Raw genomic sequence first — 10,932 nt, 5'->3', positions numbered from 1 at the left:
GTTCTCCGGTACGAGGCGTCTTAATATTCATTGCACAATTGAGCCTTCAGAGACGGATTACCATTGAGTCACATTACACAACAATGCTTTAAACTCTGCATTAAATTTGAAATTTTGTACGCTGTCATAGCTTTAAGGGATAGTCATTTCACTACTGTATATTTGGTACCATACTGCGAAACATACTGAGGACCAGTGGCGTGCGGTGACCGAATTTAATAGGCAAGCGCTGGGGGTGAGGTTCGCGGAAATACCGAATGTAGAAGTAGAACATAAAAGGATGAAAATTCCTATGCTATATATTTTATAGGAACATCAATCTTATTTATACCTTACATCAGTTACATGATATCTACCGGATACAAATATCAAAACTACTACGCAAAGGAAGCTCTTGTCAATATCATAATCTTGTATTACATGCTACAGATAATATCTTCTACATAAATAAATTGCAAGACAATAGGCGCGAAATGTATTGTAGCAGTCGTGATTATAACAATTAAGAACAGCCAGCTTCGCGAACAAAATTGGCACGGTGTGTTACAAACTAAGGCCATGGCGTTGTTTAATGTTTATATTTTGGTATAATGACGTCATGGCAACGTGTTCTCCCGTTCTTCAAAATGTGTCTGGCACTGACTCGTACGTTTCAGAATATCGGAGAGTCGTGTTTATTATTTAGTATCTTGTACCTTTTATTTTTAGTCATTAATTTATGAATTCAACGACACAAGACTGACAAGAGCATAGTGTTTTGGTCATAATGCTAGTCATACTTTACCACAACACACGTTTGCGCGCATTTCGATGTCTCTGCAGACTGCGGCCCCTGCTTGTTTACGCACATTGTGCGCAGAAAATAATAAAATAACCAGTAAAGCACCTACTACTTTGAATTAGAAATCAGAACATTACCTTTCGCTCTCAGTCATCTTTTAATAAACGACAACATTAATGGCGTGAATAATTCGGATGTCCAATGTGTTGTATATACGAATATTATTCGTGCGCTGATATGTGTTTGACCAATCGCTATCAAGCGGCGCCCTTAGAAGCGCCGCTTGCCTTTCTCGATATTCCTCGAATAAGAAGCCTCCAAATCTAGATTAACGCATGCGCAAATGTTCAAATTGAGCTCCGAAGGCAAGCGCGCTTGCCTTGGTTAATAAATAAGAAATTTTTAACGTGTATTTAATCCACTTGACTCATATTACAAGTGTAGCAAAGTGAAACCGAAAACCACGACAGTAAATCGCGTATAAATAGCAAGCATTTCAAATGTAAAGACAATTTAGACAAAAGATTACATTGACATTGTTTAGAACAGAAAAATTTAAACTGATTTTGCTCAGAGATTGATCCAAAAAATTTTTGTTCGGTAAAATGTTTAGGCAAGCGGCGCTTGCCTACGCTTGCATGACCGCACGCCACTGCTGAGGACATCAGTCATCACAAACTCAACACAACATTCATCACAGCATTCATCACGACATTCGGCTAAAATTTATCATTCAATATTATCAAGTAAATAATCCTCCATAAAACACGTTTAAAATGAAATACAACAATAAAAAAATAATTTGTTTATGTTATATTTTTAAACATATTTTCACAAATAACTGTTTATGACTTTGTTACTGTCGAGAAGCATCACAAAAAGTGTAGTGGTCACGAAATTAAGAATACTTTAAGCTTTAATTTTTATTGTGCTTTTCATTTATCTTATTCAGCTATGAATTTAAAAATTACACGGTTCGATTTCTTAAATTTAGTCACATTATAGATATTTGTATTGTCTAAAACATTTCCAAAATCTTGAGAGTGCCCCAAAATAATAGAAAATCATCGACAAAGTTGGTCGCCTCAGAAATGCGTGATATAATCTTATACAATTAAGAATTCTGATTCTTTAGCTAACCAAGGCTTATAAGTAAAAAACTGCTAGTTTATCTTGAACTACACTGTATAAATCCGTATAATTCTAACGACATTGTAAACTTCTACTGAAGACACATATTTATCTTGTTTAATATATGTTTAAAATCCGTATTGTCCACAAAGAAACAAATGGCAGAAAATCATTGAGAGAATCTTGGGTGACTCAAAAATGCGAAAAAATATTATATATATAATTAATTTCCTATATCCATGTATTTTGAAAACAAAATCCTACAAGTAAAAAACAACTCGATAGATTTTTTTTAATTTTCTTCACATTACACATAATTATATTGTCCAAAATTTATTCAAAATCTAGCAATTGCACATAAAAAGTAAGTAGTAGAAAATCATTGACAAATATAGATTGCTCTGAAATGCGTATTATAATCTTATATCATTTAAGTCAAAAATTCTTTTTGCAAACAAAGGCCTATAAGTAAAAAACTACAAAGCAGAAAAACATTTGCATATTACGAATTTTTAAATTATATTAAACAAATGCAAAATTGGGAGTTCACAAAAATAAAAAAGAGTAAAAAGGAGAGTGCACAAAATGGGAATATTAAAAAACACGGAGAAAATTGGATGATTCAAAAGGGCTTGATATAATCTTATATAATCAAGTTAAGAATTCTGGTTCTTTACTAACTGAAACTCATAAGTAAAAAACTCCGTTGATGAACTGCATAACATCTAGCAGTAACCGAATACTCCCTGCATCTGAGGTCACCACCAGTCGTCTCGACACTGTCTTGCCACTAGATCCATGTGATTTCAGAGAAGAGTGAGGTTGATGTCTGCCAGCTTTTCCTCACTATAATAAATTCTTGCATACGTCTTGACAACGCCACCTAACCTAAAAGCTAAGCTTTAAGCCCTGTGTTAATTGGCGAGCGACGAAGCAGCAGGTATGGATACACTGGGAGCTGTAGTTGCAAACCTGCACACAGGCGGCCCAGGTCTAATGGTCGCTTTCGTACAGACTGAAGCAGCAGTGAACTCGACGTCTACCTGTGTGTCTGAGCAGCCCTCTTTAGGGATACACTGCTCACCTCACATGAGGAAGGGACTAGAAAAGGTCTCCTTAAAAAGCCTGCTTCAACCTACATCCTGGCTATCAAGCCGTGGTTGGCGGGAATCCCACACCTGCGGTCGAAATAAAGGAAAGAAAAAAATTAAGGTGACACCGATAACCTTAGGCACAGGAAGACCAGAGAGGAAAACTGCCCTAATTGCCAAAGAACTTGCAAGATATAACATCGACATTGCAGCACTGAGTGAGACTCGTTTCGCTAATGAGAGGTAACTGACTGAATATGGAGGTGGCTACAATTTCTTCTGGAGTGGCCGTTCTGCCGATGAGCGCCGGGAGTCTGGGGTAGGTTTTGCCATCAGGAACCATCTTGTCCAAAAGCTTGCCAATCTCCCTAAAGGTACAAACGATCGTCTCATGTCAATGCAGATTCATCTACATGATGGTAAACGGGCTACACCCTTCTGTGCCTGTGCACCTACAATGACAAATCCTGAAGATGTGAAAGACATCTTCAGGATTTGTCATTCTACGTAGATCTGGATACTATGCTTTCATCCGTGTGCAGTATTGATAAGTTGATCCTACTTGGGGATTTCAACTCAAGGGTACGCCGTGATTCTGCCGCCTGGGATGGAGTCATTGGAAAGTGTAGGGTAGGCAAGTGCAACAGCAATGGCCTGCGCCTGCTGGAGTTATGCTCATCGTATTGTCCCCTTATAACCAACACAATATTCCGGCTGCCCAACAGGAACAAAACATCATGGATGCATCCCCGATCGAAACAATGGCATCTCATCGACTACCTCATTGTCAGGAAGAAATACAGGCAGGATGTCAGAATTACCAAGGCTATGTGTTGTGCAGAGTGCTGGACCGACCACAGACTCATCATCTCTAAAATGAATATCCGCAGCATACCAAAGAGACGTCCACAGGGATGCATGACAAAAAAGAGGATAAATGTTGCCAAACTGAAAAACCGTCAAACAAGTGCAGCTCTATCAACAGACCTAGAATCCCAAAATGCCAACTTCAATCCTAGAGGTAACGTCGAAGAAGACTGGGAATACTTTAGGGACACAGTTCACTCAACTGCAGTGCAAGTGTTGGGCTACCATACCCGATATCAGCATGATTTGTTTGATGAGAATGATGAGGAGATTCAGGCCTTACTTGATGAAAAGCAAAGACTTCATCGTGCTTACCAAGATGATCCAACTTCAGTCTACAAGAAGAATGCCTTTGTCAGTTCACGGAGAACAGTTTAGAGTAAGCTGCGGGTGATGAGAGATTCCTGGCTCAGTGCTAAGGCTAATAAAATTCAAGCCTATGCCGAAAGAAATGATACAAAGCGGTTTTATGAAAGTCTCAACACCATATATGGACCTCGATCGTCAGAAAATTCCCCTCTCTTGAGCACCGATGGGACTACACTCATTACCGAGAGGAAAAAGATCTTGCATAGGTGGGCTGAACATTTTGAAGCTCTCCTCCACCGTCCTTCTTCCATCTATGATGAGGCAATAGACAGGTTGCCCCATGTCAACGTTAACACGACCATGGATGTTCCACCTATTGAATCAGAAGTCAGAGAGGCAATAAGCAAGCTCTGTAGTTGCAAAGCCCCTGGTGCAGATGCTCTTCCATCAGAGATATATAAAGTTGGTGGTCCCACATTTATCCAGAAGCTCACTGACCGCTTCCAATCCTTCTGGACTGAAGGATCCATCACCCAGGAATTGAAAGATGCCTCGATTATTTACCTATACAAGAGGAAGGGTAATCGTCAGTCCCGTATTAATCATCGTGGCATATCACTCATTTCAATACCTGGGAAAGTTGTTGCCCGAGCGTTACTAAACCGGCTAATATACCACCTTGAAGAAGGACTGCTACCAGAATCACAGTGTGGTTTTCGTAAGGGCCGTGGAACTGTTGATATGATTTTCGCAGCACGACAACTCCAGTAATAGTGTCAAGAGCAGAACCAAGATCTGTACACCACGTTTTTCGATTTGACAAAAACTTTTGACACAGTCCCCCGTCAGGGCCTGTTGACAATTATGCCCACGTTTGGCTGTCCGGAGAAATTCATCTTGATGGTTCGTCAATTCCACGATGGCATGAAGGCCAGAGTACTAGTTTATGGTGAATACTCTGAACCCTTCCCAGTCACAAATGGTGTCAAACAGGGCTGCGTACTGGCTCCAACATTGTTCAGCATGGTTTTCACTGCCATGCTAACTGATGCCTATGACGATGGTTTAGATGGTATCAGCATCAAATATAGAATGGATGGGAGCGTATTCAACATACGTAGACTGCAAGCTATCACCAAAGTTAAGGAGACCATCATTCGTGACTTCCTGTTTGCTTATGACTGCGCCCTCAACGCGTCTTCAGAATCGGAGTTGCAGATCAGCATGAATAAGTTTTCCGCAGCCTATGACAACTTTGGTCTAACCATCAGTACCAAGAAGACAGAGGTCATGCATCAGCCTTCTCCTCATACACACTACACTAAGTCTACCATACTGGTGAATGGACAGCGTCTGCAGACAGTTGACAAATTCACATATTTAGTGAGAACTCTTTCCAGAGCTGTGACTATTGATACAGAGGTGAACAACCGGATCGCCAAAGCCAGCTCCGCAGTTAGCAGGTTGCGCACAAACGTTTGGTAGCGTAGAGCGATTACCACTGCAACGAAACTGAAGGTCTACTCTGCCATAGTATTACCAACTCTCCTGTTTGCATGTGAATCCTGGACTGTCTACAAGAGGCATGCGAGACAGCTGAATCAATTCCGCACAACCTGTCTCCATCGGATATTGAGAATCAAGTGGCAAGACAAGGTGCCAGACACAGATGTCCTCTCTCGATGCAATCAGCCATCCATCTACACCTTGCTGATGAGAGCAAAGATCTGATGGGCAGGCCACAATGCTCGCATGCCAGATAAGCGGATACCTAAGCAACTGCTTTATGGTGAGCTCTTCAACGGCAAAAGATCAGTCAGAGGCCAGAAGAAGCGGTTCAACTACACATTAAAGACCTCACTGAGGTCCTTCAATATCAACACCGCAACATGGAACAAACTTGCAGAGAAACGATCAACCTGGAGTGATCTCATCGTCAAGGGCTGTCAACCATCAGAAGAAAGGTGGACTTTTTAAGCCAAACAGAAACGTGATCTGCGGAAATCAAGAGCAGCCAGTGCTTCAACATCAGATGCATCTCTGGTTTACCCTTCGTGTTTGAGATCATTCCGTGCCAAGATTTGGCTTATTAACCACCTCACAACTCACCGTACCCTTCTTCTAGCACTTGAGCTAACTTTTCAAGGTCATCATCGCTTGCGATGGACGAACAACAACAACAAAAACAACATATAAGCTCTTCTGCATGTGTTATAAAATAAGATAATCTCCAGGTACTTTTCAGTCAAATTCACTCTATCCTTACATTTTCAACCTAATTTAGAATTTTTGATGCATATACTAATTGCTTTAGACAAATTTCTAATAATCAAATTGCAAAAATGTTTCCTTTTTATGTGATGTGAAAATTTACACTTCGGAAGTCGTAAAGCGTAATTATTTTAACATAGATATCTAAAGTCTTTCATTCGCTATCTTAAGTATGAGATATGGTAATTATGAGATATGCAGAGTACAACTTTGTTGATAAAATTTACAATAACAAATGACAATGTAATATATACATTAATATGCAACGTATTGTACATTGCAAAAGCCATTTACATGGCAGGTTTACTTTGAAATCATTTACATTTGCTTAAACTACAGGGTGAAAAAAAAATAAAACACATACCTACCTTGTTTTTACAGCAAAAACCTTGTTTTCGTGATAAGTATAATGCAAATAGTTGATTTTTATGTGTTTAGCAATCATTTTTGTTTCCTTTAGACTGTAATATTTTTAACCAAATCTTTTCCGGCACCGTTTTGCGAGTATGGCTAGCTTAGTTGGTAGAGCAAGAGACTCCTAATCTCAAGATCGTGGGTGATTATCTCACGTCAGATGTTTGGTTTTACTAGTCTAGCAATAATATTTTGGCTTTATTTCTTTTGCTTTCCGATATTTCGTTGTTTAAGTTGATTATTTCGTAAAAAAAATTTAAACATTCTGCTATCCTAGCTCGTCAATATATGTAATTCTTTTTACAAAGGCTTTATTTGGCTAATTGAGAATAGAGAATGGAGTTATTGACGCCACTTCCTTCTACATGCTAGATAAGACTATATCGTTTAAACTAACCCCACTTAACGATCGAGTCATAATTTGATCATTCAATATCAAGTTAATGATCTCGAAAAATTTTATGTACTAATTTGATGGAAATTTAACTGAAATGTCATTTTCATATGTTCGAGAAGTATTTTGTTACAGCTCTGCTCATTATACACTTGCCAACAATAGCTAGTTCTTTCTGCCTTATGACTTAGTTAAATACTACAAGTCCTCGTTCTTTAAAATTATGAAAATCATGATAACTATTAGAGCTGATATAATTAAGTTGCCATGATTTTGGAATGCATTTGCATGACAAGTTAGAAAAGACAATCAGTGTGCAACAACAACTGTAAATTTATTCGTTTGGCTTCTTAGTTATGTACAAATCTATATCTATATCAAAATATCTATAGGTGAAATTCCGTTTCATAAACACTTAAAATAACAAGAATCCAGAGTTAAATTCTTTAGTATGGCTAAATTTTTGACTCCATAAAAATACCTTTAAAATACCTAGAAAACATTTAACGTGTAAAAGGATTTAAAAGAAATTTATTACCGCGTGTGTCAAAACTATTTACATGCATTTAATGCCGCCTATAACACTTGGAGGATGGAGCATTGGTCTTGTAACCCAGAGGTCAAGAGGTTTAATTTCTGTCACATAAGGCTGAGTACCTGGTCTAAATAGAAGAAATATTTTTTGTTGTTCAAAGTAATATCATTACTAAATACATATCTTTTAGTAAAGCTCTCAATTTTCTCGTCATCTTGCAGAAAAAGGTGTTTTTACAGCAATAAGCTTGTTCAAGCAGTAATTATACTGCAAAAAGTTGTTTTTTATCTGCTATGTGTAGGCATGGCTTTAAGTTCCAAAATAACAAAAATACGTCGTCATTAAGCTCTGTCGTTTACTAAAGTTTGTTTTTTCTCCTCGAGTGGAACCAAGTAATTGCGTGTTAACAATAGAGGCACCTGATTACTATGGCATCAACTTTTGTTTGGGCGGTGTATTGCAATGCGCTATCTAGCTTATTAAACATAACTATGGTAGAGCGTGAGACTCTTTATCTCAGGGTCATGGATTCAAATCCCACGTCAGGTGCTTGGCTTATCTAGTCCAACAAAAATATTATTTTGCTTTACTTGTTTTGCCCTTTGATTGTTTGTTGTTCAAGTGTGATTAATTTATAACGAATTATCATTATGTATACTGCAACTTTTAGTTAGATATATAAATTTTCAGCCCAGCTCGCCCATTTGATTCTAGGTAATTGTTTAGAAAAGGCTATTAACTGTCAAACTTTGATTTGAAGATGTGGTCATTCATTTCACTGCTTTCCACATGCGAATGAAAAACTAAAACGATTAAGGTAACTCCATATCATCTTAGAGCATTGTCTTTTTTGAGTTGCTACATATATTTTGCATTTACACCAAATTGTTCTACCATGAGTTCATAGACCTCTTTTAAGCTACAGTAAATTTTTCCCACAAAACAATTTGCTTTTTAATATTAAAGCGACAAAAAAATGTAAAACCTTAAAATGTAAAATTATTTGTGATAAAATATATTATCGATCAGATTTAAAGATGATTTAGTAATTAACAAATAATTTCATCGTTCATTCTGAAGGTAAAACTGTTCAAATAATTTTTATGTAACAAATTTGATAGAACTTTTAGCTGTATCACCGCTTCCATATGGTCTAGTGTTATAGGATTTATGGTATTCACCACAAGGCGCGGGTTCAGTTTCCGTTATGGAAATTAAGTTAGAACTTTTTGTAAATAATGCTTATCCATTTTTATATTAATTAACGTTAATACTGAGACCAATTGTTATTTTCAGACAAAGTGTATAATATTTACATTGCTCTGTAAATAAAGCTTCAACAGTCAATTCCTGATGATACCGCTTTGTATAGAATGCAGTCGATACATGTTAGATACGTTTGTCGATAACAAGCTTCATAGAAAATGTAGCATACAGCAATCTTTAGATTATAAATATTGCTGAAGAATTGGTACGAATGGCATTTTTCAAGCATTGAAACTCTTTCTAGATCATAACTGCCTCTGAGCTTGGAAAGCGAGCTGTGAATTATTGTGCCTTGGCAACGATGGGGCAAATTCGATTCTTGCAATTGTCAAATGATTACGAAATGTTAAACTGATTTACATAACTTGTTTAATCTAAGAGGGAATTTGAGATTAGTTAAAGATCACTATGTGCATTAAAAATTCAAAAATCATTGTTTGTAGACGTTATCCGCCAAAAATTTCTATGAAGTAAATTGTTTGAACCCTTGAGTATCGTTACATATTTGTAGATGTAGATCGTCCATGTTTGTAGGTTGTCGAAATGTCAGTCAATAACGACAGCAAAAGTCCATCTCAGGACTCGACGAGCCTGGACGATCTACATCTACAAACATGTAATAAATTTTTATGGTAATATCCATCTCTTGTGATAGCATGTATAATTAGGCTTCACTTTTGCTCCATTGATCTGAAAAGTAGTACCTGATAGAGTTTCTACGTATAAAACCATTATGAAAATTGAAGCCAGACACACCAGATTCTTGGGACCTCTAAATTATAATATGGCGTAGTGTTACCTGAGCGATCGTGATGATGTTTTGTCCATGCTACACTGATTGTTATTCCCAAAACTGCTGCTGTTGATGTACAAATAATTTTGGACAAAGCATCGCCGCAATCGCTCAACTAACTCCACGCCATGTTGTAATTGAGTGGTCCCAAGAATCGGGTGTGTCTGGCTTCAATTTTCATACGTAGAAGCTTTATCCAGATAATAACTTTTCAGATCAATGTTTTGCTCCATATAGAAGCTATATCCAGTCTGTTAGTAGATAAGTAGTTTTTACATTTTACTTACCTACAATATATTTAACAACTTTCTAAATAAAGGGGTCTCATATCAGATAATTCAGAGGTGTTCTAAGTTCAAAGATTTAAGACAGCAAAGGAGAACGCTTAAGTTGCGCGATACCATGCATTGTGCTCTAATGATGATCTAATAATTTATTGCAAAGCAGTTATCAGTAATGATATTTTATTGACTAATGATTTTATGTTTTAGTAGAAATAGCTATGTAAAATTGATTTGAAAATAATATTCAGTATATTGCAGACATTTCGACTAAATTTGGATTGTAGAGTAATTTTCCATATTGTTGAAAACGAAATTATTGCCAAAGTACGCATAAAGTGCGAAATCACACGTTTTTAATGTCTAATTTCATATTATATATTTGGTTATACGATAAAAGGAAAAAAGTATTTGCATTATTTGAACTCGAATCCCGCGAATATTTATTTTGTATACACTATGCCTAATTTAAAGTGCATATAAATCTTATAAAATTTTAATGTAGTTTGAAACAGCAGTTCTTCAAAACTACAAGTTTAAAAAAACAAATGAATGGAGATCAAAGCTTTCTTCACAATTGCAGTTTATAAGTCCAGATTTTCACTATGTTTGTTCCCCAATGGGGTCTGGTATCCTGTACATGTTGTGACGTCGTGTACGTAACACAGTTTCGTAGGCTCTATTCAAAAAAGTTATTTATCTTGTAAAATAATCAATATTTTCGCCAATATTTCGAGTAATTTCTTTTTTTTTCGAAATGTCCTCATCTGGGTCGGAAACATCATATTCAGATTTATTA

This window comes from Xenia sp. Carnegie-2017, unplaced genomic scaffold (genome assembly GCF_021976095.1).
Source record: "Xenia sp. Carnegie-2017 unplaced genomic scaffold, XeniaSp_v1 HiC_scaffold_6, whole genome shotgun sequence".
In the NCBI taxonomy this organism is placed as follows: domain Eukaryota; kingdom Metazoa; phylum Cnidaria; class Anthozoa; order Malacalcyonacea; family Xeniidae; genus Xenia; species Xenia sp. Carnegie-2017.
Note: the sequence above shows the minus strand (reverse complement) of the source record.